The sequence below is a fragment of the Nasonia vitripennis genome (assembly GCF_009193385.2).
Source record: "Nasonia vitripennis strain AsymCx chromosome 2 unlocalized genomic scaffold, Nvit_psr_1.1 chr2_random0006, whole genome shotgun sequence".
Taxonomy (NCBI): domain Eukaryota; kingdom Metazoa; phylum Arthropoda; class Insecta; order Hymenoptera; family Pteromalidae; genus Nasonia; species Nasonia vitripennis.
Window position 1 is genome coordinate 962,921 of NW_022279613.1, and position 26,605 is coordinate 989,525.

Below are 26,605 nucleotides of genomic sequence, written 5' to 3' on the forward strand. Positions count from 1 at the left end.
TTATGTTTTCATTTTGCGTAGAGAAACTGATGAAAAAGGTTGGATCAATAAACAACAACTTGAGGTTTAATTATTGTTTTTCTATATTGTAAAAGGCTTGAGAGCCTAGTCGGCGGCACGTCTGCTCACATCGGAATCTTACAGACAAGAGAGAGAGTGTATAGTAGAGTACAGCATAGTCTGCTCTACACACGGAATATGATATAATACGTAATAGGCGATTAGAGTATAGCGCGAGACATGCGCGGTTCGTCAGCTCTCGCGTGAGCTCGTCTCAATGCACAAAATCGCAGTTGACCAATAGATGGCGCGACGTGTACCATTTTGGTACTAATAATCAAGATTATAATACTTACTATATTACAACACGCCTCCTTAAGTTTATAATCTTGATCTTTAGCATTAACTTTTCATTTTCGATACATTTTTCTATTACATTTCAAATTAATCTTAGCGCTTTTCTATTTTCTATAAACTTTGTTTTATCTAGACTTTTCGTTAACATATCTGCTAAATTGAATTGAGAGTCTATTTTTATAATATCAATTATGCCATTTTCATAATTCTCATTAATATAATGATATTGCACTTCAATGTGCTTCGAGTTTTTAGTGAAGTTACCATATTTTGCAATCGCAATTGCACCTGAGTTATCCTCATACACATTAATTGGTTTATCGAATTCTACATTGAACATTTCGCTTAATAAATTTTTTACAAACAATATTTCTGTTACTGCTTCTGACATAGCAGTATATTCTGCGAAAGTTGAACATTTGGTTACAGTGCTTTGTTTATGAGTTTTCCAGAAAATTACATTACCATAAAGTCTTATTACAAAGCCTGTTGTAGATTTTCTATCTACATTATCACCTGCATAATCAGAATCTACCATACAATCTAATATTTCGTTTTTCAAGTTATCACAATATGTCAATTTTAGATCTTTAGTTTTATACAGATATTTTAGGATTCTCAACGCATATTTATAATGTGTTTGGTCGTAGCAACTTTGGTATCGACTTAAATAATTTACGCTATACGCAATATCTGGCCTTGTGCCTGTACTAATGTATAATAATTCTCCTATCAAGTTTCTATATTTTATATTTTCATCAATTTCACTAGCTTGATCTAGTTTTAAATTTGACTCCATTGGAGTATCATATAATTTGGCTTTTTCTAAATTATATTTAGTGGCTAAAGATTCAATGTATTTTGTTTGACTTAAAGTCATTTTGTGTCTATCATCGCTATAATTTATATCAATACCTATATATTGGCTTATTTTGCCTAAATCTTTCATCACAAATCTTTGCATTAGACTAGATTTAACTTTATCTATTTTATTTTTATCTTTGCAACAAATTAGGAGATCATCAACAAAAACTAAAATATATATTGAATCTTTGTTCGTATTATTTACGTATAGACAGTAATCGTAGTTACTTCTCACAAAATTTAAGCTTTCGATAAATTTATTAAAACAATCGTACCAAGCTCTAGGACTTTCTCGCAGTCCGTATAATGCCTTTTGCAGTTTGCAAACTTTATTGTCACCTGTTTCGTAACCTTTTGGTTCATTTATATACACCTCGGTTTTTACATCACCGTTTAAGAAAGCTGTCTCTACATCCATTTGTTCTATAAATAAATTGTTTTTACAACTGTACGACAATAAAATTTTCAAAGTTTGCATTTTTCCTACGGGTGAATAAACATTATCTAAATATTCCTTTTGTTGAAATCCTCTTACAACTAATCTCGCTTTATACACATTATTGTTTTTCTTTTTGTAGACCCATTTCACATCAATGACTTTTTTGTCTTTTGGCCTTTCAACAATTTGCCAAGTTTTATTTTTCATAAGACTATTGATTTCGGAATCCATCGCAATTTTCCATTGTTTATATTCATTTGAGTTTAACGCCTCCTCGAATGTATTTGGTACATTTGCATCAATATGATTTACATATATAAAATGAGTTACAGGATTTCCGTATCTATTTACAGGACTTTTCTTTCTATTAGATTTTCTTTGTACTTTTAAACTTGAATTATCATTTTCAGCAATATCAAAATTTAATTCATTTTCTCTACTTTCATAATTATCTATACGATTTTCGATGTTTATTTCATTACCCCTACTTGACTCGAGAGTCGAAGTATGGGTAAAAGAGTTTAGTTTGTTTTCTACATTTTCAGATTCGCTATTTTCCAAATCTCTATCTTTTTGATCATCAAGTTTTTCTAAGCAAATAATTTCTGTATTTTCTTCGACTACTTGTACATGTCTAGCATGTATAACTCTACCATTGACGAGAACTTTATAGCCATTTTCTACATAACCTACTAGTACACCTAATTTGGCTTTATCGTCCCATTTGCTTTTTCGCAACGCTTCTGGTACTCGTACAAAGACTCGACTGCCATAAATTTTTAAATGATCAACATTTGGTTTTTTACCAAAGAATATTTCGTATGGCGTTTTATTTTTAGCTGTATTTGCAATTGTGCGGTTTTTTAAATAAGCTACTGTTTTCATAATTTCAGGCCAATATCGCCTATGAATTTTTGCTTCACGCATTAAACATCTGCCCATATCCATTGCGGATCTATTATATCTTTCCGCTACTCCATTTAATTCATGGACGTACGGTGGGCATGGCAATAGTTCAATTCCTTTTGATTTTATAAAATCATGAATTTCCTTATTTAAATATTCTTTGCCATTATCACAACGTAATTTCTTAACTCGCTTACTAAATTTATTTTCTACTAAACTAACAAATTCTTTTAAACAACTGGCAGTCTCTGATTTATTTTTAATGCAGAAAATTCTAGTACACTTACTATAATCATCAATGAAAGTTACAAAATATTTTTCTCCCCCATAACCGATTGTGTTATGTGGACCATTTAAATCTGTGTGAATTAATTCTAAAATTTCTGTAGTTTTTGATCTATTATTTTCGAACGGTACATTTGCCATTTTACTCTCTATACAATTTGCACATTTCATTTCGACATTTTCTATTTTTTCTGGCAATCCTTTTACTAATTTATTTTTCACTAATTTGTTCAAATATTGAAAGTTAACATGACCTAGTGCTCTATGCCATTTCTCTTTATCAGTTAATTTTAATGAATTTACAAACATTTGCTTATTTTCCTTTTCAATTACATAGCTTTTCATAAAATATAGATTATCCTTTTTGTTTGCGACTGCTATTAATTCTCTATTTTTATTGTAAATTTTGGCATCATCATTTTTTGCTACTACTGTATAATTTTCTGTGACTTTAGAGAAACTCAGTATGTTTTGTCTAATGCCTTGAACATAATAAACATTTTTTACGTCTACTTGTTTTTGATTGTAATAATTTTTAAAAAGTAATTTTACAGTTCCAATTTTAGTAGCTTTCAAACTTTTACCATCAGGTAATTTTACTTCAATAGGATTTTTTAAATATACGAATTTATCAAAATATTTATCATTATTTACAATGTGGTCTGTGCAGCCACTATCTAGTAACCAATTAATTTGACCTAAACTTTCGCTACTATTTTCTAACGCAGTTATCTGGTTTACCTCTGGGTTGCAGACCTGGGTCAGCCATGCTTCGGATGAGTAGTCGCCCTGTTGTTCGCCTGAAGATTTAGCTTTGGGTTGACCTTGACCTCTGCCTCGCTGATTGTCTCGGTAGTTGCCTCGGTTGAAGCCTCTGTTGAACCCTCTGTTGTAGCCTCGTTGATTTCCTCGTTGGTGACCTCGTTGACCTTGACTGTATTGAGCACCTCGTCCTCGGTTGCTCTGCTGCTGTGGTCTCGTACACTCGTTTATGACGTGGCCAAATTTTCCACAGTTAAAACATTTGCCTTTGGTTTGTACCGCAAAGGTACTGGCATTACTTTTATTATCTGACTCAGCATTAGTCATATTTTTCTCTTTTATTTTCGACTTTACATAGTCTACTGTTCTTTGGTCTTCTGGGATAACATCTATAAAATCCCCAATGTAACTATAGCTTGGTGGTAAAGCTCTAAGTAGATATCTCAATTTTTCGACTTCTTCTAATTTCCCACCAGCTGATTTGAATTCATTAGTTACTTTTTCGAATTCTACAAAAAATTCTTCCACTGAATTATAATTATTTAATTTGATTTCTTCGATTTTTCCTCTGCATATAATTTGCAAGGCTGTTGATTGTGTTAAATACATTTTATCGAATTTTGTTATCATCTCGAGAGCTGTTTTACATTCACCGATGTATTCTAATTGTTTGTCTGAGATAGCACTAATTATCATAGTGCGAGCTTTTAAATCAATCTTTTTCCAATCATCTTCTTTGCCTTTATATTTATCAGGCATTTCATTTATTGCTGGTTCGTTGCACTCTTTATACTCTAACAGGATCATTAATCTAATTTTCCAACTGGAATAATTTGCACCATCAAACACTGGTATCATAATGTCTTCGATTTTCGCTTGCTTAGCCATTTCTTTTTCTTTTGCACTAATGCTCTCGTATACTTGATTTTTCAATTTAATAATCTTCTTGAGTGCTTTTAAAAATATTTTTCTAATTTGATTTCTTGATTCTTCTTTTAATTCAATATTTTTGGCTTCTAATCCGTCTTCTTGTTTTACTTTAGGCTTAAGCCACAAGTACATGTGCTTAACCTCTAATTTGCACGTGCTCTGAAATAGCACTTCACCACGTGTTTCACTCGCCGACTTTAATCTTCTTGCATCGCACTTAAATCTTGATTAGTTTTTAAAAATCTTTTAATTGTTGAGTAGCTGACGACTTTATCTACGTCACTGAGCTTATATTTTTCTTCTTTAACCCTTTTTGACCGGTTAATTTTCACTTGAAAATCTTCTTCTATCGACAGACGTTTCTATACGAAAATTCGAATATCAATGCTTCACATGCATATAATTTCTCCAGATATTTTCTTCTTTAATTTCACTGCTCAATTTTTCACTGTGCGATTTACTTTTTTTTAACAATAACCGTTAACTACTTTCCACGTGGCTTTTCTTCTAACCTCACTTAGTTTTACACTACATATCTCTCATGTCACTCATATGAGTAGACATGCGGGATAAAATATAAATACCAACCACGGACTGCTACCATGATGAAAAAGGTTGGATCAATAAACAACAACTTGAGGTTTAATTATTGTTTTTCTATATTGTAAAAGGCTTGAGAGCCTAGTCGGCGGCACGTCTGCTCACATCGGAATCTTACAGACAAGAGAGAGAGTGTATAGTAGAGTACAGCATAGTCTGCTCTACACACGGAATATGATATAATACGTAATAGGCGATTAGAGTATAGCGCGAGACATGCGCGGTTCGTCAGCTCTCGCGTGAGCTCGTCTCAATGCACAAAATCGCAGTTGACCAATAGATGGCGCGACGTGTACCATTTTGGTACTAATAATCAAGATTATAATACTTACTATATTACAACAGAAACATTGAGACATAAAGTACTTGGATAAATTAAGACTAGCAAAATCAGGACCTACACATAATATATTCATTAATTCCAATATAGCCTCAGATAAAATATGAAAGCGCAATATATGTTAATGAAATATAATTTGAATTAAATATATTTCCAAAAAGTATTTTTACTGCGTTTAAGCAAGCCATCTGCGCAAAGATTGGCAGTGTTCATGTACTATATGACATACTGATGTGTGAGTGTATATATATATATATATATATATATATATATATATATATATTTTTTTTTTTGACATTAATTAATAAGGAGGGACTTTAACGACATGCAACGACACCCCTATAAGAAGAAGAAAAAGTTTTAAGAAAAATCGGTTTTTACATTTTAGCTCTTTACTTGAAAACCGCTCGACGAAATCGTTTAAAATTTTAGCAGCAAATGGCTTGTTTTATGGTTAATCACCAAAATTTTGAAGCATTTGACTGCATTGTTTTAGAGATATGAGGAATCAAAAAATTTTCAAAAAAAAATTGAAACCTTGATATCTTAAGAACCATAGGGGTTTGAAAGCTGCGCAATGAAATTAGCCAAGACACATAAAATATCTACTTTTTCCCAAAATCAAAAGTGCAATAAAACCTTTTTACTTCCGTAATCGAGGCACAAAAAAACTCATTTTTTCCAGTTTTCGATTTTTTACTGAAAAAATAAGTAGTCTAATCACTTGAAATTTTAACGGGATATAGTTTGATACGTGACCCATCGACATGATTTTTTTCGTGAGGTTTTTTAAAAAAAAATCACCTTTTTCATTTTATCTGCCGAACAAAGCGGTCGATCCCGAGGGCCAAACGGGGAAAAGTAGGTAATTTTATTCTCTTTCAAATGCATATTAGCTGAATTGTTTGTAACGATGGGATGATTGAAAAAAAAAACGCAAAATAGTTTTCAAAAATCAAAAATTGGCCATAAAAAAATAGTTAGAAAAATAAAAAATAAATGTTTTTTCCGAATTCAGAATCCAAAAAGATACATGTATGTCAAATTTTATTGATATTGACCGAGTAGTTCCAGAAATATTACGGTATACACACACATCCATACGGACATTTTATAAAAACACTTGATTTGAACATTTGATATGCGCATCTTCTGGAGCTATGGATACTCGATAAAATGCTTTGTTGAGGTCAATATATTTCCTTGGAGGCTGAGCAGCAAGTCCTCAATGATAGGCAGTGGATAGCGATCTGGGATCGTACGACTGTTGAGCTGCCTGTAGTCTCCTATAATCCTGTATGTGCCGTCTAGTTTGAGAACTAGGCGGAACGGGCTAGCCCAGTTGCTGTCAAAGAGTCGCATGATACCTAGCTTCAAAAGGACCTTGAATTCTGCTTTAACTGCCTCCAATCGAGGGCCTAGGAAACGACGAGCTTTGGCTGCTACAAGTGGTCCGTTTGCTTGAATCTGATGATGCGTGTCGAGGCCTGGCAGAGCGAATAATGAGCTTCCTGGCGTTGCGAGATCACTGTACTGACGTAGCAGGTCTGCAAAAATGCCTTCTGCGACGTCTGCGGAGATTATTACCTCGATTGAGTGCACATCATCTGGTCGCATGGAACCGACTGTGTAGAGCGAAGTGTCTGCATCCATGATGCGGCATTGTTGCATGACTATGAGCAAGCTGAAATGAGCAAGGAAATCTGGGCCTAAAATCAGGTGGCTGACGTCTGCTACAATAAATTTCCAGGCGAACGAGCGTCGAAGCCGCAAGTCCAGGACCATGCGATGTGATCCGAAGGTATAGATGGATGTGGCGTTGGCTGCGCTGACCTTGAGTGAAGCGCGCTGGAGAGGTTTCTGGAGGATTGAACGAGGCAGCCGAAAGACAGCTGAGCCGATGTCGTTCTCGTGTGGCCACGCTGCTGCAGTTGTTGCTGAATCTGTTGCTGCTGGAGCTGTTGACCGGCTGTGAGAGATGTTGCGATGGTCTGCAGCGTGACTGCCTGCTACTGCAGCATAGCGGTGATCTGGGCGAGACCGAGCCGTAGTGAGGCAGCATCCTGCGTTGAGATGGGCGCCGCAGTGCCTGAGGAGATGCCGCTTGCAGTGCCGCAGGTCGATCTACTGGATTCGCAATGCCTCGTCTGTGATGGCCGTTTCAGCAAGGCGCCGCACAGTGGGAGAAAATGGACAAGATTCAAGCCACGCGTCATTTTTAATCGTAGAGCCATGATTTTTTTTTAAACTCTTTAAAAAAGCATCAAGTTTAAGCTACAGGTGCGGAAATTATTGTATCACCTTCCCCTAAACCCATGCGACCCCTAGAAGCCACCCCTACCAAACCACAAGCAGGCTAACTAGCCTAACCCTGGGAAAAGCGAGTTAAATCTCTTTATTTTTTCTAAAAATAATTAAACCATACACCATGATCCAGCTAATAACCTAAATACCTCCCCCTAACCCGCTTAACCCCTAGAAACCACCCCTACCAAACCACAAGCAGGCTAACTAGCCTAACCCTGGGAACAGCGAGTTAAATCGCTTTATTTTTTCTCAAAATAATTAAGCCACACACCAGAAGCCATCTAATCACCTAAATACCTAACCCTAACCTGCTTAACCCCTAGAAACCACCCCTACCAAACCACAAGCCATAAAACATGGTTTAAAAAAAAAAACTTTATTCATGTCGATTTTTCACATTGAAATCATTTAAGATTTAATGTTTAGAGCGAAGAAATCGTGTCCTCGAGACTTAAACTTCAGTGTCACAGTTTAAATTTTGAAAAAAAAAGGTAAAAGCACATAAAATGGCGGCTAACACGGGAAAATCGTGAAAAATTTCCTGAATTTTTTACTTGAGAATGATAGACTTTAGAAAAAAATTTACTGAAGAAATAGTTCTTAGATTAAATAAAAAAAATACGCTGAATTCATTATTGCTTAGTTTTATCAGATCCAGTCATAAGCAGCCTGCGAGATGTTGAAGAAAAGAAACTATAGAATTAACCTCACAAGCTCAAACATTTCTGATGAAATGATAATTCAGTAATTCTAATCCTCAATAAATGTCTCAACTTTGCTATGTAAAAATTATAAAACATTACAGATATAAAAACTAAAAAATAATAAAAACAAAAACAACAAAAAACCCTCTTTGAAGAGTGCAACCTTGACGTGGTAAAGGGGCTTAAATCTGTTTCAACGCAGATGATTAATAGCAGTTCATTCAACAATTACAGCTAACAAATAATGTGACTAATTTACTTGTAATAATATCTTGAATTACGTGGTTATACGATTCTGCGTGTTTCCGGTCTGGCCTGTGGAGTGGGTTTTTATTATTTTTAGAAAAAATAAAGCGATTTAACTTTCTGTTGCCAGGGTTATGTTAGTTAGCCTGCTTGTGGTTTGGTAGGGGTGGTTTCTAGGGGTAGGGGGTGAGTGGTTAGGTGGTTAGCTGGCTTATGGTGTGTGGCTTTATTATTCTAACAAAAAATTAAGCGATTTAACTCGCTGTTCCCAGGGTTAGGTTAGTTAGCCTGCTTGTGGTTTGGTAGGTGTGGCTTCTAGGGGTCGCATGGGTTTAGGGGAGGGTGATACAATAATTTCCGCAACTGTAGCTTAAACTTTATGCTTTTTTAAAGAGTTTAAAAAAAAATCATGGCTCTGCGATTAAAAATGACGAATGGCTCGAATTTTGCCCATTTTCTCCCACTGCGCGCCGCATGTATCGAAGTAGCTGCGAGGGTTTTCGTTCGCCTAGCTGGACTTCGTTCAGTAGCCGGTGCAGCTAATGGTCAGCTGAGACGACGAGGCTCTGCAGGACGGCTGCTTTTAGCGTTTCGTAGCGAGAAGTTTAGCGCGAGACGTGCGGCTGCCCGTGAAGCGGAGCGAGATTCGCTGCGCACTACTCTACTATTTGCGCGGGGCGCCGCAGTGTGGCGCGCTGTGTGAGCCTCTTGTTGGCGCGCGACGGACGGCAGCGGAGCCAGTGGAACGCGCGCGAAAATACGCTGCTTGACGCTAAGATTGCCGCTCAAAATGGCGGAGAAACGACGCGGCGTGCGGCTCTAGCGGCCTCGATCACGGCGCGCGTCGGAAGGCGGCGAGCGCGCACGAGAGAAAAAATATGAGAGAAAAATATGCCTGGTGGCACCCGATGACGTACTACGCATCAGGTCTCGTAGAAGAGCGCGGGGCGAAGATAGAGCGACTCGCTGGTCGCGTCTCGTGGTTTGCAAAAGGTATAAGGGACTCGCGGGTCGCGTGCGGCTTGATGAAAAGTTTCGAGAATACCTGGTGCTTGCTGGGTTTACTGCACTGTAGCGACGATGGCGTTTGCTGCGTTCTGCCGATGATGACGACGACGTTGTAAACCCAGGGCGTGCTGCGGATGTTATGCTGCGTAGCTGCTTGCAAGGTCCCGGCGGCTGGCTGTAGATGGGCTGCGGCACGGGACGTTCAGCTGATGCGGTTATTGCGCTGCGTAGTTGCTAGCGCGGTCCCGACGGCTGGCTGTAGATAAACTGCGGCACGGGACGTTCGGCTGATGCAGGAGAGAGAGAGAGAGAGAGAGAGAGAGAGAGAGAGAGAGAGAGAGAGAGAGAGAGAGAGAGAGAGAGAGAGAGATGCAGGGCCTCGTTGCTCCGATGGGCTGCGAGGAGCTCCAAAAAAGAATTTTCTGATTTGCTAGGTGAGGTGTTTCTCGAGGCTGGGCTGTATAGCGGCTCTCGAGGACGTTGCTGGTGTTGCTGATCGTTGCTGGTTGATGCTGCCTGTTGCTGAGCGTTGCTGGTGCTGGACAGTCACCGCGAGACTCACTGCTGTACGGCCAAATTCACCGCTCACCTGTTGCTTATCGTTGCTGTTGATCTCGGCGTCGAGCTGTAGGGAGGCTCCGACGTGCGAGAATGCTCCGTAGAGGCGTTTCTAGTAGTCGTATTTCTTCGGAGTAAAACTTGAGACAGGGCTGTAGAAGGGTTTCTGACGCTCGAGGTTGTTGCTGTTCGTTGCTGGACGAGAGACGCAGTTGATGGCAAAATGGTGAAGTCCAGAGATCTGATGTCCTGAAAAAAAATCGGGGTCACCACTGTTAAGTCACTACGATTCGCGCCTTAATTTTTTGTAAAAGGATCTTGGAGAAGGTTGAATAAACAAGCAGATGTCGATTTAAAAAAATAGAATACTCTTGACGATTTATTGATAGGAATGAGTTATCACAATGCTAAATCTCTCTCTCCAACTCTGAAAGCGCGTAGCTTGAGCGTGTGCCAAGTTGGTTCTGGAATGGCGTTGGCGCTCAAACGTCCCTCACGCCTCGCCAAGCATCCTGACGGTTCGCCGGTGGCGCCTCGGATAGCTGGCGGCGCACACTGGGCCCTATAGACATTTGTTGTTTCAAAATTCTCTACAGACCATGGTTTTCGACCAATCACAATAATTTTTTTTAAATTGAAGTTTATTAAAATTCTAAAAGACCCATAAGGCCAGATTTTCGAAAAAAATGTTATAATAATTAATTAAAAATCTAAGTTAAACCATAAACCCATAAACTTTAAGGCATTAATGGCCATAAGCAAATGGGCGACTACTGAAGGAAGCTATATATATATATTCGTAAGTGGTTATTGGGGTCGCTGATTATGAATCTGGCATTAGTTTTGCAAAATTTATTTGTTTAAACAATTTGTTTAAACAATTCATTACAAAATTGTCTTTTTATTCAAAACTACTTTAGTTTCGAATTTTACGGGCATAATTACTATAACCAATCATGTTCAAAGCATAACCAATTTTTTTTTAAATTCACTACTCCACGGTGGGCAATTTGCAATTATAGAGATTAAAAAAAAAATGTGTTAACCGTTAACCTTGAACCTAAAACCCAAATACCTTAAGCTGAGCAATTTTAAAATTGTATCACTTTATTTTAAGTTAAAATTAATTAAAGTTCTTAACATCATCATCAACATCAAGCTTTATATTTTTTGCCTTGTTCCTTAAACTAGATATAAAAGGATCAGAAGATATTAATAATTTATGCAGTAGATCTATATTCGTGTAGATTCTACCACATTTTGTGAGTATTAAATTGACGATAGTATTTCAAATCTTTATTTCGTGATTCTTGAGCTTCTTCGGATAAAATGCCAATTGGAATGAGAAAGTGATTGATAATGTTCGCACCATGATAGAGAATTTTATGCAAAGATGCAGGCATGTAGAACCAATTGTACAAAGATACATATAACTTAGCAGTTTCTTTTGAATAATCGTCAAATTTGGCGGAGTTTATTTTAGATCCAGAAGCAAGAGCTTGGAGTATTACACTGTATCTTGTAATTAAACTTTCATTGACACATGCAATTTCAGATGTCAGTGCAGGGTCACGAAAAAATCTTCTAGTAGTATTACCATTGTTAGAATTATCCGATCCTCGTTGTAGATAATCTACGATGAGGCCAGTTTCTTGCCTGAATCGGTGTTAAATTCTAAGCTTTCTTTCTTGGTGTAAGGAACGTACTAGATAGTAGAACGGGCTGTGCGAGTCTCACAAAAGATTATTTATTCGCGAGAACTAGCCTTCGGCTCGAGAGCCTGTTCTGTTACTAAAGTTACACGCGGACTGTGGAATTGAGAATGTCCCGCGCTGCTAGTCTGCGCGGACGCGTATTTGCGTGCGGACGGTATTCTGTCCTAGACAGCGTTTGGAGGACGTGTGAGTGTCCGCTGTACTTACGGTCGTTGCAGGCAAGTCGCTTGTGACACTTCAGTTTCCTGCGGACTCCGCATTATGTCCGTGCTTAACTCGTCTCGTGTGTGGATGCTGATGGTTAGTCCATAAGTAAAGTACTTTTACCTGCACGTCGTGACTGCGAAGCTGATTCGAATTTATTTGTTTTGATTGAGGTTTAGTCATTATTATCAATTTAGTACACAAGAGTTTTATTTATATTGATTGTTATGTTTTTATTGGCCCAGAGCACTTCACAGACGTTCAGTTTACAGAGTTGACGGAGTTTCGCTATATTTAGCTTAGGATGTTGTCATTTTACAGTATTATTTAGTAAGTTTAGTCTTATTTATTTATTAATTGTAAAGTACCTATGATTTATCTTAACAACTTACTATTATTATAATTCTGCGCACTCTAGATGGTTCTAATCACCCTTTGTGGCAGATGCTGACTGTATTATCAAAACGCGTTCGCGTGGCAATTTAAAATAGGGATGGTCAACTGCTCTTGCTAACGCCGGAGATTCCACTCGACGGACCTTAGCTTGTACTTCTCTCTGTTGCACTGATCAGTATTCAAAGGGCTCTCCGGTGTATGCTATGCCAAGGGGCGGATTTAGCACGCTCCCAAGGTGTTGGACGGATTTAGCACGCTCCAAACACTAACACTAGCGAACACCACGGCTTCACCTTAGAATCAGTTGTAGCCGCCAGTGAGTAAGTCACTACGCAAAAAGGCACTGCGTGGATCGGCTCCAGGGTTTTTAAAGCCTCGGTACCGATTCACGCAGTTATGAAATTTAGATGAAGAAGATCGTGGTAGTCCAATCAGCATTCGCCACAAAGGATGGACGCCTTGTAGTAGTCGTTCACGCGTAAGGAGTGCTGACACAGACGTCAAAGCACTCGCTCCGATTTTCGGCGCTCGATTGTGCAATGTCGCAATCAGATGCAGCTGCGATCCGTATGCACTCTATGCGTGCTTACACGGTTGCCGGTTCGCAGGATGTACAAATATATAATTTAAGAGTATAAACTTGGGACATTACATTACCATTGTTTTTTTTTTTGTTGATCTGATGTTGCCTGCCACTTACAAAAATCCAAACAGTATGCTATGTGGAGTATGTTTTTCATAAATCTTATTTTTGCATGTAAAGATGAAAGGCCATACTCAAAATTTTCTTCATTTTTGGTTTTTTCAGCCAATTTATACAAATGGTTCATTTATAAAGGTTTTGCTCCGCAAATGCAATACGTTGCTTAAGAACGAGAACCAGTTATTGCTTGGCATACTTTTCTATCTATCATTGTTTTAATGAGTGGTGTATTTTGAATTGATTTACATCTGTATTTACAATTGAAGGCAATAGTGACTCGATCTTAGTTTTCATAGCATTAACATCAGCCACTGTTTTCTCGCTGATTTTCTTGGCATACACAAAACTGATTGGCCGACAATGCCTAGTCGAACCAGGTTGAGGGTTACGACAAATTACTATTGCACCGTCTGAAGTATTGACGTCTAAGATAAGTGGTACCATACACATTATCAAATTACTTTCATCTGAGCTAGTTCCATCAGAGAATATTTGCTTAAACTAGCTATGACCTGATGATCCGTCACATCCCCATTTACTAGTCAAAACCAGAGAGTATTCAACCTCACTAGTTTTGAAATAAGATAAAATATCCGGTATCTGTAGAAGACGTTTAGATGTATGATTTAACAGTTGTTGTAAATCAACGCTACCACCTTTTTTAGATATGGAGAGACTAGAAGATATAGGATAACAATTTTCTTTTGCTGAAAAAGTTGTTTATAAGGTATGAAAATATCAACATTTTTTCCTTTTACCTGTTTGCGCATAGTATCATACTGCCACGTAGACAATTTTGCATCTTCAATCAGAACTATTGCTTCATCTTTGGTGAAAGGAATTATTTCCTCTGAAACGAAATTATTCATAGAACAATTGGGATCGCTTAAAAGATCTTCAATTTGTTTAATTAAATGCTTTTTCCCAGAATCTCGTAAATTTTAATAAAAAGCTTTTTTTATTTCTTTCTGAGAAAAGCTACTTGTAATAGACTGTATTATTCTGTATTTCGTAGTTCTCGAACTGCCTCCAAAACTATCAGTGACAGATCTTCCACGTTTCAGGTTGTTATCAAAATTCACAAAAAAGTTATCTGTTATCCAAGATACATATTCGTTTCCTAAATATGTGTTCTTTATAAAGTACAGCAGACAGTTTTGACTTGAAAGTGACCATAAAAGAACTCTCAAGTTTTTTATAACGATGCTTGATTCCTCATCGCTAAGCTCATATTGCGCTTTAATATAATTAATCAAGCAATTTACACTTCTACTTTTATTGTCTAATTTCAACAGTATGTCACACAATATACCGTTTTAAATGGAAAAAGTATTCATTGTTAGGTTTTACTTAGAGGGGATGAATGAAAGGTAACTGTGATGCAGTCATGATGATAACTGCTCGAAAATTAACCTGAAAACTATATATAAAAGCAGTAGCCGTGAAAACAGCTAATAAGAAATTGTTTGCAACAATAATCGCCGGAGTAGTCGTGAAAATGTCTGTTTGAAAAATACCGTAAAAATTATCTATGCAAACAGTAGCCGTAAAAACGGCTGATGAAAAACTATTTGCAAGGATAATCGCTGAAAACTACTAATATTTATTCTAGTTTTGAAGTCTAATTTCAATGCTTATTTATAATAATATTTAACCGTTAGCCTACCACTCGAACGTGATCTCTAACACGGCAAATTTTTAACACGAAAAAGTACGGTAAAAATTCATGGATTAGTGCATCATTATATGCTTTTCAGGACGCTACTTCGCTGACGGATACGAAAACTGGTGTCGTCACCGCCTAGCGGCTAAGAGCAGTACTACTGGTACGGTGATGAACGCTGCTGCACATATACGGGGAATTAAGTATCTAGTGCAAAACTGAGATACTAGACTAAACTAAAGTAGTTTTGGATAAAAAGATAATTTTTCAATTTATTGTTTAAACAAATTGTTTAAACCAATAAAGTTTTCAAAACTAATGCCAGATTCATAATCAGCAACCCCAATAACCACTTACAAATATATATAGCTTCCTTCAGTAGTCGCCCATTTGCTTATGGCCATTAATGCCTTAAAGTTTATGGGTTTATTGTTTAACTTAGATTTTAAATTAATTATTATAACATTTTTTTTAAATCTGGCCTTATGGGTCTTTTAGAATTTTAATAAACTTTAATTTAAGAAAAAAAATTATTGTAATTGGTCGAAAACCATGGTCTGTAGAGAATTTTGAAACAACAAATGTCTATAGGGTCCAATGTGCGGCGGTCAGGAGGGGAGACCGCTCTAGACGAATTCGGGCCTCGGCACCAGGAGCTGCTTTCTGCGTTGACCTTGATGGTGGGTGGCTTGAGCCCCCACATGTTTAGTAAGATTATTTACGCTTAGCTTTTCTGTAGATTTTGTCTGTCGGCCAATTGTACGAAACCATATTTAATTTAATGGATACTTTGGCTGTAGTTGGTGCTATCAGATTAGTCAATATATTAAAAAAGTTAGAGAAATTCGTTACATATTAAATCAAACAAGTGAACTGAGAAATCATAACAGTCATTTACAGGATATAGAACAAGCTAAGGATGTAGGTTGTAATACTAGAGGTGTTAAGGGTTACTCTGCATTACTTGAACTTCCACATTTTGATATAGTTTAGACCATGTCATACGAGTACATGCACGGTATGATTCTTAGAGTCGTACTTCAATTGATTAATTTGTGGAAGAATAAGGAATGTAAATTTCAAATTAAGAATAAAAATTGAAAATTAATGGATGAACAGTACATTAAGATTACGCCACCTCATGAAGTTCGCAGAGGTCCGCGTTCAGTTTTTCAATCAGTACATGTCTCGCTCTTTTCCACCGCGAGCTAAAAACTCCCTGTACCAGGCACTGGTTGTACATCTCCAAGAGCAGCTCAGGCCGTTGCGACGAGACGATCCTGAGCATTTTCGCAGAGGTGCCATCCAGTCCCGGTGCTCTGCCACTCTTAAGGGACGAAGTTGCCGCGAGTTCGCCTTCTGTAAAAAGAGGTATCTCGTCTGCCGGTATTTCCGCCGCTTTTGTCCGGGGTCTGATGGGGTGTGTGGGAAACAGCCCATCCATTACTTTTTCCATCGTTTCAGCTTCCATAGGTTCCGTGCGTTTCATTTTGCCCATCTTTCACGTAACGATCGCGTATACATCGCCGAATGGGTCTTTCTCAACGTCGTCGATGATCTTTGTCCAGCAGCGGCGCTTACTCTCTTTTATTGCGTCTCTCAGAATTTTTCGCGATTCGTACTGTCTTTTGGAAAGGTCCCAGGCTTCAGGCCTTTTCTGTTTCCAGGCTTTTTTAGCCCTTTTTCTAGCATGGAAATTTTCTTTTCTAAGCTCCGCAATGTCGTCTGTCCACCAGTACACTGGTCTTCTTTGATGGCTGGTAGACACCCTGGTCATGGTCGCATGGCGAATCTCAGTAATCAGATTAGTAGTTCTCTCTACTATTGTCTCTGCTCCTTCGCGTCCGCCTTATTCGTGCGGAATCTCGTTGGATGGGAGGTTCGGACTTTGAATTAACTCCACGAGTGTCTCTCGGTTCATGCGTCGGGTGTTCCATCTTGGCGCTCGACTATGGTTTCTCCTTGTACAGGTTTGACGGTCTTTCGTTGATATTGAATAGAATATACTGGTGGTCGCTAGCTGTATATTCTTTCGTGACTCTTATGTTGCGAATCGTCATTTCGCTTGCAAAGGTTACATCCGGTATGGATTCCCCAAAGCTTGTTTACGGTAGGTAGTCTCTGAATTTTCAAGTGATTTTTTCACTCTAAAAAGAAGTGATCCGTAAGATCACTCAAGTTTGAGTCATAACATGATCCAAATCACTCTTATAGAGTGATTTTCTATCATTCTAGCTATAGAGTCATAAAAATGACTCAAAGTAATCGAGTGGTAAAATTTTCCTGCTCTAAATCACTCGATGTTGGAGTGATGTCGCACGGAAAATAATGCAAATTTAAAAGGCATAAATTGACTTATCTAATAATCAGATGTTTAGTTACATTATGCAAGTATCCGAAACTCCATGTACACATCCTGAGTCCTGTTTGGATGAGTGGTTAGTGTACTAACCTAGTCTACTGTCAAGCTGGAGGTCCAGGTTCAAATCCCGTCGCCGTCAAAAAATTTTAATTTCCTTAATTCTCTATACTAAATCATACATTAGGTAATAATAATATAAATGCATGAATAATAAATTAATAATAATACGAACGTCAAATTAAATAATGAGTTAATAAATAATGAATCTAAAATATAATAGTAGAAAAAATTAAATTTTTGAAAATTTATCTTTTCTAGAAGTTACTCGCAGCGTGATGATAAACATACAATTTTTAATTATTTTTAGATTAGGTTTGTAGTATTAGTAGAAATATCATGTCACTCATAGATTTGAGTGACATGAATCACTCTTGAAGAAACTTACTTTTCACTCTATTCCGACTGGCTCTGTTTTATGTTCCCAAAAGAGTGAGATTTGACTCTATTAGAGTGATTTTTCACTCTTGTACATTTAGAGAGGTGGTATTACCCTCGTTCGCTACTATTAAGGCCAGCCTGGCTGCCATCTCGAGGATGGCTCTTCCTCTTGGGTTCGTCGTCGGCATGCCCAATTCCGTGGCCCTTGCGTTGAAGACGCCTCCGATCACGATTTCCCCGGAGACCCCTCCCTAGCGTCCTCCAATGCTTCTAGTTTCCTTGTAAAGTCCGCGGCAGTTAGGTTCGGTGACAGATATACGCTGAAGAATGTTATGCCACCCATCCTTCCCCCTGCGTAGTCATCTCCCGTACCCGTATTCGCGAACCCGCGCCCGGACACCCAAATGGCGGTAGTTTTTTCGACGTGTGACATCCAAAAGGGTGGTTATAGGTTTTTGTATTGTTCGCTGATCAGTAGGACGTCCACTTTCTGCCCCTAACGTGTTGGGTTAGCAGATCGTGTGTGAGCATACTTCTGTGCAGGTTTCCTTAGAGTATCCTCGCCATTAGCTTTGGGTCTTGCTTGCGTTTAGAGCCGTCCGGAAGACTGCGCACACTTCGGTGCCTGGAGTGTGCATCGTCCTGTCCTCGGATGTCTTGGCGTCTTTGCAAAGAAAACACTTTATCTGTTGGGTCGGCACATTGCATGCCGCTGTTCTATGTCTACCCGCACCACACCTTCAACAGCTAGTGCTCCTGTCAGCATAAACACTTTTTCTCCGGTTTTCCGGTTCTTCGGTTCTTTGGTCCTTTGGTCCTTTAGGGTCACACTATCTATATTTCTTAATTTTATTACGATTAAAGTGACCTCTTTGTAATTCGTATCTTATTTGAACCTCTTTTACAGTGCGTATATTTATATAAATATATATTCAAATAACTTATGCAATGTATATATACAAAGTTTATGACATCTTGAATCATTTAATTTAAAAAAATGCATTATTATTTTTTGTGTAAACAATCTGCCTGGTATTTAACGCCATTAAAAATTTTCTTTTCTTAAAACATGAATTATTAATTTATGCTACTGTTCCATTAAATTTCAAAATACAGATTAAAAAAAAATAAATTTAATGATTCATTTTACAATTGTTAAAATATATCTGTTCCCTTGCAGAATCTTATGACACAAAATTTACAATATTTTAAAAATATCTACTTTCATATAGTTAAAAATTCAAATCCTAAGAAATTTATTTTAAATGCACTTATTTACAATGTACATGTTGAAATAAATCTCTATTGAAACACAACCGAGCGAGCGTTAGCTTGCGAGGTGATTATTGCTAGTAAGTAATTGTTTATGAACAATGACGTTTATAAATATGTCATACGTAAATAACTATTATTCGTACATTAGTTACGTAAGATATAATATATGTATATGCAAGGGTTCACCTGCTTAAGATATAGGGGAGAGGGGGGCGAACTTGAACGCTTTTTTTGTTGTTATATATTTTAAAACCGTTAAAATAAAATAAAAAATCAATCAATTCGGTTTCAAGTACTTAGATTAAAGTTATTATAAACAAATTTTCAGCTTCCTAAAAGGTCACTGTAAAAATCCGTCTACAACTTTAACGAAGCATTACTTTTATAAAATTGCCCCAGGAGTGGGGCAATCCTATAACGGTCTCGGGGCAATATTATACAGATTGGTTTTAAATACAGAATGGGGTGAACAAATTAATCAGAAAATTGTACATATAATGTTTCATGATTTTTGTAAGTGCTGTGACGTAGATGAAGCTTTTATATCATATTGGCGACCCATGTCGCTACTATAGGTCAGTCATCCCTTATCACAGCTTATGCGGGTATTTGACAGCTTTTTTCAGCCTACCGCATTTTCACTGATATTTTTTTAGTATTCCCCAACCATTTAAGCTATAATTAAAGTACTAAAGGCATGTGTATAAAAAATGGATTTAAAGTCCATATTTCTCTATGTTATTCCTATGTACAGTATTGCCCCGTACCTGATGTACAAACTAGCCCCAAGGGTTTTGAAAAATTCAATTGTCAATATCTAGCCTTAAAACTTACGCACAGAAAGCAAACCGGCGTCAAAATCACCCTTTTAACGTGCATATTAATTTTTAGGCACACTGGCGTAGTCACACTTTTCCTGACATTTAAAAGTTACAGAAAGTGTTCGAGAATTTTTCATTTACTGGCCGTGCACGCATAACCGCTGCTTATTGAAAAGTCCGACGGTCCAAATGTTGGTTTTGGTGAGATATGACATATATTTTACCAGCGGAGCGTAGGTGCGCTTTACTCAAAAGTTATAGAAAAGTTATAATATTGCCCCGCGTTCAACTTCGCCCCCCTCTTCCCTATATACTTAGTTATTATATATATTGCTGTTAGCCGATTCAACGGTGTTATATTGGTATCGTAAATGATATCGACTACTGTTATTAACTTGGTCGATAATCGGAAGTTGTCTTCATACATATATACACACATTATATGGAATCGTCTTTTGAGGATTTTTAGTCCCTTTATTCAGAGTTGTGCTAAATCAATCATACACACTTTGACAGACTCTGAGTCAATAGACTCTAGAAAAACCCTCAAAAGACAGAAAGTGTACTTTCGTCTTTTGATGATCGATTCTCAAAAGACGATATAACCCTCAAGATGCTGGATCGGTGCCGAAATAAATCTTCAAAATAATGGTTACGTATAAATATGTCTATATCTGTCAAATATTCACGTAAAATTTTACATCATATTTTACGTAAAGATTTTGAACTCTTACATGTAAAATTTTACATGCACGAATAAATTTACGTAAAATTTTATGTAAAATTTTACATATAGATTTTAACGTGCAATTTTATAGAAAATTTTACGTAAAATTTTACAATTTTATTGATTTTAATGTGAAATTATACATATAAGAGTTTAAAATCTTTACATAAAATTTGATGTAAAATTTGATGTAAAATTTGATGTAGGTAAATATTTTTGATAGGGATCGAGAGTAACAGATTTTTTATTTTTGCTTTCAAATTGTATTGTACAGTCGCCGGACACAATAACTTTGCATTGCGCGCCACAAATGGCCGCCGGTCCTGTTGTTAACTGGAGTTCTATCAACAAGGTTAGGTTATATGCAGCGGCGGTTTAGCATAGCCGCGTCTGACCTAACCTTGTTGACCAAACTCCAGTTAACAAGAGGACCGGCGGCCATTTGTGGCGCACAATGCAAAGTTATTGTGTCCGTGTACATATAATATCAAAGTTTGATAATATTATTATATTCGATTTGAGTTATTTGATTTAATTAAATGAGAGCAACTACTTCATTATTTTTGTAATTAGATTTACGTATTATATCGAAGTATAAATAATTTGAAAAACACCTTTTACAAGGTAAAATGTTGGCAACTATAAGTTCTGTCTCCACTCTGGCAGAAAATAAGCCAACAGTTGATTATGGTTGTCCAATGAACCTGCGAAAACCGTCACTTTTGGGACGGCAAGTGTGCATTAGAATAATATTTTTGAATATTCTAACCTTTTTCTTTAATAACCACTTGTCAGCTGATCTTATCTCACCTGCTAAACTTTAATGCTTGATGCTTGACATTTATAAAATTGATTTCACTACATCCATTAGCGTATATTTATGCCCTGGTAGAAATGCTTACCAACGGTAAACTGTTGGCCAAAGTGACGGTTTTAGCAGGTTTGTTGGACAACCATAATCAACTGTTGGCTTATTTTCTGCTAGGGTGGAGACCAAACTTATAGTTGCCAACATTTTACCTCGTAAAAGATGTTTTTCAAACGGATTTCATACCCGTTTGATGCGTTTAATTAAAGTTCAGAATTACTACGACTTCTCGAGAGCCTTATTATCTTGCGTATCTTGTCTTTAAGGACCTAGTGCTGTTGCTATTGAGCAACCTACATCATCTGGGACGTGAGGGTCTTGATGATGCTGGTGGATAGCAACGGTAGGCTTGCATTTGTAGCCGGGTGTCACGGATATGCTAAGCTTGGGGTTGGTCGGACTTCCGACATTGCTGATCTATGGGGGTCGCGTTGGCTCCTCGTTGACGTTCCGTCGCAAACTCGTTCTCGTGCTCTCGTTGTCTAACGCGCCGTTTTTGGCTTGATGGTCTTGCGCGTCAAGTGCCATTTGCTAGTCGTAGGAGCAGCTCCAGCAGTCGTCGTTGCGGCGCTCGCCAATTGTGGCGAATGCTACTGCGCTAATATGTGAAGGCTGGCCGAAACCGCTGTAACGGAAGACGAAGGAAGACCTTGCCGTTGGTTGTCGACTTATTCCGAAGAAACAAGGGTATAAGGTCTTGGAGAGAGCATATAGTTGCCGTTGAGGAGGCTGAAGTACGAGTCCAACAACCATAGATGGGGAGGTTGGCATTGCAGGGGACGGGGTCGTCGTCGAGCTCGAGCGGTGAGGGCTCGTGAAGTTGAAGACGAGCTCATAGATTTTCCGTGGATCGAGATGTTAATCTTGCTTTTCTCTGTTGTGGCAGTCCTGCATATCCTGAAACGATTGACCGGTGCCCAGTTTTCAGTCCACCGATATGAACTAATTTTGTCGAGAAGTACACTAGCGGTAGTATAATAGACAGATTCGCAAGAGTTTGTGCGCAACACGCAGCTCCGAAACACCACTGTTTTAGGCTATGTTTATGTTTACACAAGGCCGGACGTACTCTTCTGTCCTCTCAAACAAACACTGATGCACATTTGTGAACGATGCAAGAAAAACTAGATGAAGACAACTAGATAACTTCTAGCTTGAAAAATCTAGTCCTCTTTCCTCAGAATCTTTGTGTAGACAGATGCTTACTCCGTACATTCGGCTCTCTGCAACTGCAATTCATTTCGTAAAAGGCAGCGATGCTTAGCGGACACCTCTTTCACTCTTTTACTATTAGAGTTGCACATAATTAAAATGTTCTGGAGACATTCGCGGCGTAGTATCCCTGCTAAAAATAGTCTATAGAAATCGATAAGACCTCTTATCAAATTGAATGGTAACTCTTAATCACAATTTGTGCAATAAAGCTCGATTAAATTAGATTGGGTAAATGGGAATCGATAAAAATCTATAGAGAAATCAATGGATTTTAATTGCGGTTTTTTCCAGTTCAAAATCTGTTATTCTGAGACTCAAGACTGTTATGAGTGTATTTTTCTATAATTTTTAGATGCCCTGAAGAGAAAGAATATTCTTTCGAAACGTCGGCAAAATAAAGAAATACAAAAACTGCTAGCAGAGATTATTGTATGTCTATAATTTAGTCGAACGGAAGTCCAGGATTCAAGCTTGTGTTTAAGGACTCATACAAGATTTAAATAGGAGAAAAGCGTACAGCTGCACAGACAAGCACGTGTGTGTGTAAGACGCGACAACCGCAATACAACACGCGCAAGAATCGTACTCGTGTTTAAATTTGACCACGATTCAAGGTTTTCGCAAAATTTAAATGTGTATATACCTGCAGCACTAAAGTGCAGAGTGTGCACGCGTCAAGAGTAAGACGAGCATCTCTCACGTTAATTCGGTTTAGATTTTGTTCATCGGAATTAACGATAGTTTGCGTTACTTTCGCGTAACAACGTCCCGTATTTTTACTAAATTTCGAAATTTAGTTACGCTGCATCGACATATCGCCGAATGTATGTGTGCGAGTAGATCCGTTAAAAATATAAACTAGGAGCTATTTCTCGTGTGTGTAAGTGTTACAGTTTCGCAAGCTGCCACGATGTTGTTAGTAATATCGCGTGCGACATACGCGGCAATTAAAAGCACGTACAAGTATTCTCCACAGTCAAGAATGAAGATTATGGCAGATTAGGATAAAGTCGCCAAGAAACAGTGCATGTGTTAGAGTTGCATCAAGATGGCAAAAGTATCGGTAAAACAGCATGACTACAGAAGTAGCTGCTAGGCGATTACGTGGCAGTAGAAATTGTGCCACCTCTAGGATGTCAGCAGTGTTAGAAGCCAAAAATGACGCTGGCGAAGCACATCCACTATCCAGAATGTATTACAGTTGCGCCATAAGATGCAAGCAAACTGCCCAGTGGAAATGCAAACTAATTTTAGTACGCTACAGTTTGTGTTAGAGAGTAAAGTTCACTAGTAGATGCTAAAACTTCTGATAGAGGAAGTAAATGCCGTCCAGAAAAGGCCGCTGCTGAAGACCTTAGATGACCATCGGAGCAACATACAGCATCTGAAGGCACGTCAGGAAGATTGCGTCACTATCGAAGAACTCGGCAGACACGTCACATGAGACGAGTGGGACACGAGGCTGCTTATACGGTTAGAACTTTTGGCGATGCCAAATGTTTACGAAACAGTCAAGGCACAAATTGCGCACGATAGTGAATTCGACAGTGTTGACGAAGAGTGCGCATAGACCTTTGAGAATAGCAGCCGAGAGCTAAAACCAGCCAAGAACTGTGAGACGTTTACGTCGAGGATAGACAGCGTTTGAAAGAGGAAGAACCCTTATTATTAGATGGTCTATGAGAAGAAAAGAAAAGAAAACAAAATTGCCTTCGCCAAAGCTAGCTCTTTAATATAGCAATATGAAACAAGCTATATAGGTAAAAATAAACTTTTTTTTTCATATTCTACAAAACATGCAAAAAAAAGGTATTCATGACTTTTTACCTAAAATGATTCTATTTTGAGCTATAAGCTATTTTAGTTGTCAGAGAAAGCAAAAATTGAGAGTATTTTAATTTTTGATATGGCCATAACTTGGAACTACTTATAGGTCTGCAAATTCTTTTGTGTTCTTTCTGGGGTATACTGGACTAGTATAGCAATTTTGGCCAAAATTGCGAAAATTTTCCCACGGGTTGACGTGGAATAGTCCATATATATATTTATGAATGTTTCGAAGTGAATACTTCTATAGGCTCGCTAGGTACTCATTCTGACCGGAGAGTGAATCAAGAAAAAAGCGACCGTCACGAAAAAGCATCTGCCACGCAGTGGGATATTTCGGTATATTTATGGACAAAACTCTTGTTACAAAAGAAGTCTTAACAAATCGTAACAATTTTTTTATACAAATACTTGAAAATAGTTGTACATTACGTAGGAATGGCGAAAATTTCGATATCTTGCGACCGCTAAATATGACGACATAAAGCTTAAACAGGGTAAATCACGCTTTTTCTAATGGTTCAAGAGCATTGAGATTCTTGCAATTCCCTCGATAGTACATATATTTATTAGTACCGAAAAAAAATTTTAGAGGATCGCATAAAAATTTTGGATTTTAAAGCTTTTTGTCGAAAAATATAGGGTTTTTTGATTTGGCATAAAATTACTTGTCATCATTTATGGTTTAAAGAATCGAAATTTCCGTTATTCCTACGTAAAATATAACTATTTTCGAGTACTTTGTAACGGTGTGGGTAAGCCGTACTAAAAGGTGGCCGGTAGTGCGGCGTACTCCACACGCGAGTTGCACCCCACAGCTGTGAAGCACTCGGACCACTATACCGTTTCCCGGTAGGATGATATAGGGGTTTGAGTGAGAAACACAATTCAGTTTAATAATTAAAGGTTTGAATGTATTGTAAAGATAAGTAATACAAATACACAGGTGACGTGTTCAGCCGGTAATGTCGGTCTCGACGTGATTGATCGGATCTCTGAAAGAGGATTGCTACTTAGATACCGTTACTTAATTATTACTAATGTTAGAATATAATAATACAAATGTTTATTATGTACGGATCGCGATTCTTCTACCGGAGCTGGCCGTCGTCGGTTAATACCCCTTTCGGGTCTGTAAAGTCGGTATGGTATCGGTAATCGGTTAAGCAGGAAGTTACTTAGCCGACGGCTAACTCGAGTAGGTACCTAGGAGCTAAGGGTCGCACCCCTTAACCCGAGACTGGAGGTTGCACCCTGCCAGTCGAAGGCGAAGGATCACGTAAGACTTACGAGTTTAAGTCAAGACAACAAAAGCCGTGATCGATGCGCGTCGATCTCGAGCGGTTCGCCCCTATTACTACTCTCTCGGAGTCCAGTCATCTTCTGAGTTTCTCGTATCCACCTAGTGGTCGGGTGGCGAACTATTGGCGCGCTGTGCGATATACACGCTGGCGTATTCGTCACAACTTCTAGCGTAAAATTGTTGTGATTTGTTAAAAATTTCACTGTCTGCAGTGTTTTGCCTGAAAATATACGCATATTCGAAAAAACGTGATTTACGTGTTTTGGCTCTGTGTGATATTAAGCAGTTGCAAGATATCGTAATTTCCGCCAAGTAAAGTACAATGTTGGCGAGTCTTCGCGCCGCTTGCCGTCTATAGTAGAATACAGGGCTAATCTAGCGCCACCATGCGGGCAGCGCTAGGTATTCACGCGTGCTCTGCAAAGTACTCTCTCTCCTGCCGACCGCTCTCGAAGCAACAGCTCCGTCGCCCGAGTTATATATATATATAAGAAGAAAATAAAGAGAGTTATAACAGAATATTAGAGCCTTGTTTAATTACGAGTTCTCCTCACCAACCATCCAACTCGGATTAATCTAACAGGTTGTGGGCCAGCTCGCTGGAATAGAGGAAGAACCGAGAAGAAGACGACTCAGATGTTTTTATTTTTATCTTTGTTCAGAGGAAAACAAATTAGACGTATCAGAGGTCTAGAGGACAAATTTCAGAAGAAAACGTAAGTACAAGCTTTTGTAAGGTGTAGTCAGAGTAGTAATCAGATATAGCAAAAGAAAGTTTAATT

General features: G+C 38.0%; 1 protein-coding gene across 1 annotated transcript in view; it reads left to right on the forward strand.

Moving 5' to 3' along the window:
• Positions 1 to 26,605, forward strand: part of LOC100679367 (troponin C, isoallergen Bla g 6.0101) — a 262,384-nt gene that overhangs the window by 203,493 nt on the left and 32,286 nt on the right. The gene's annotated exons all lie outside the window — the stretch shown is intronic.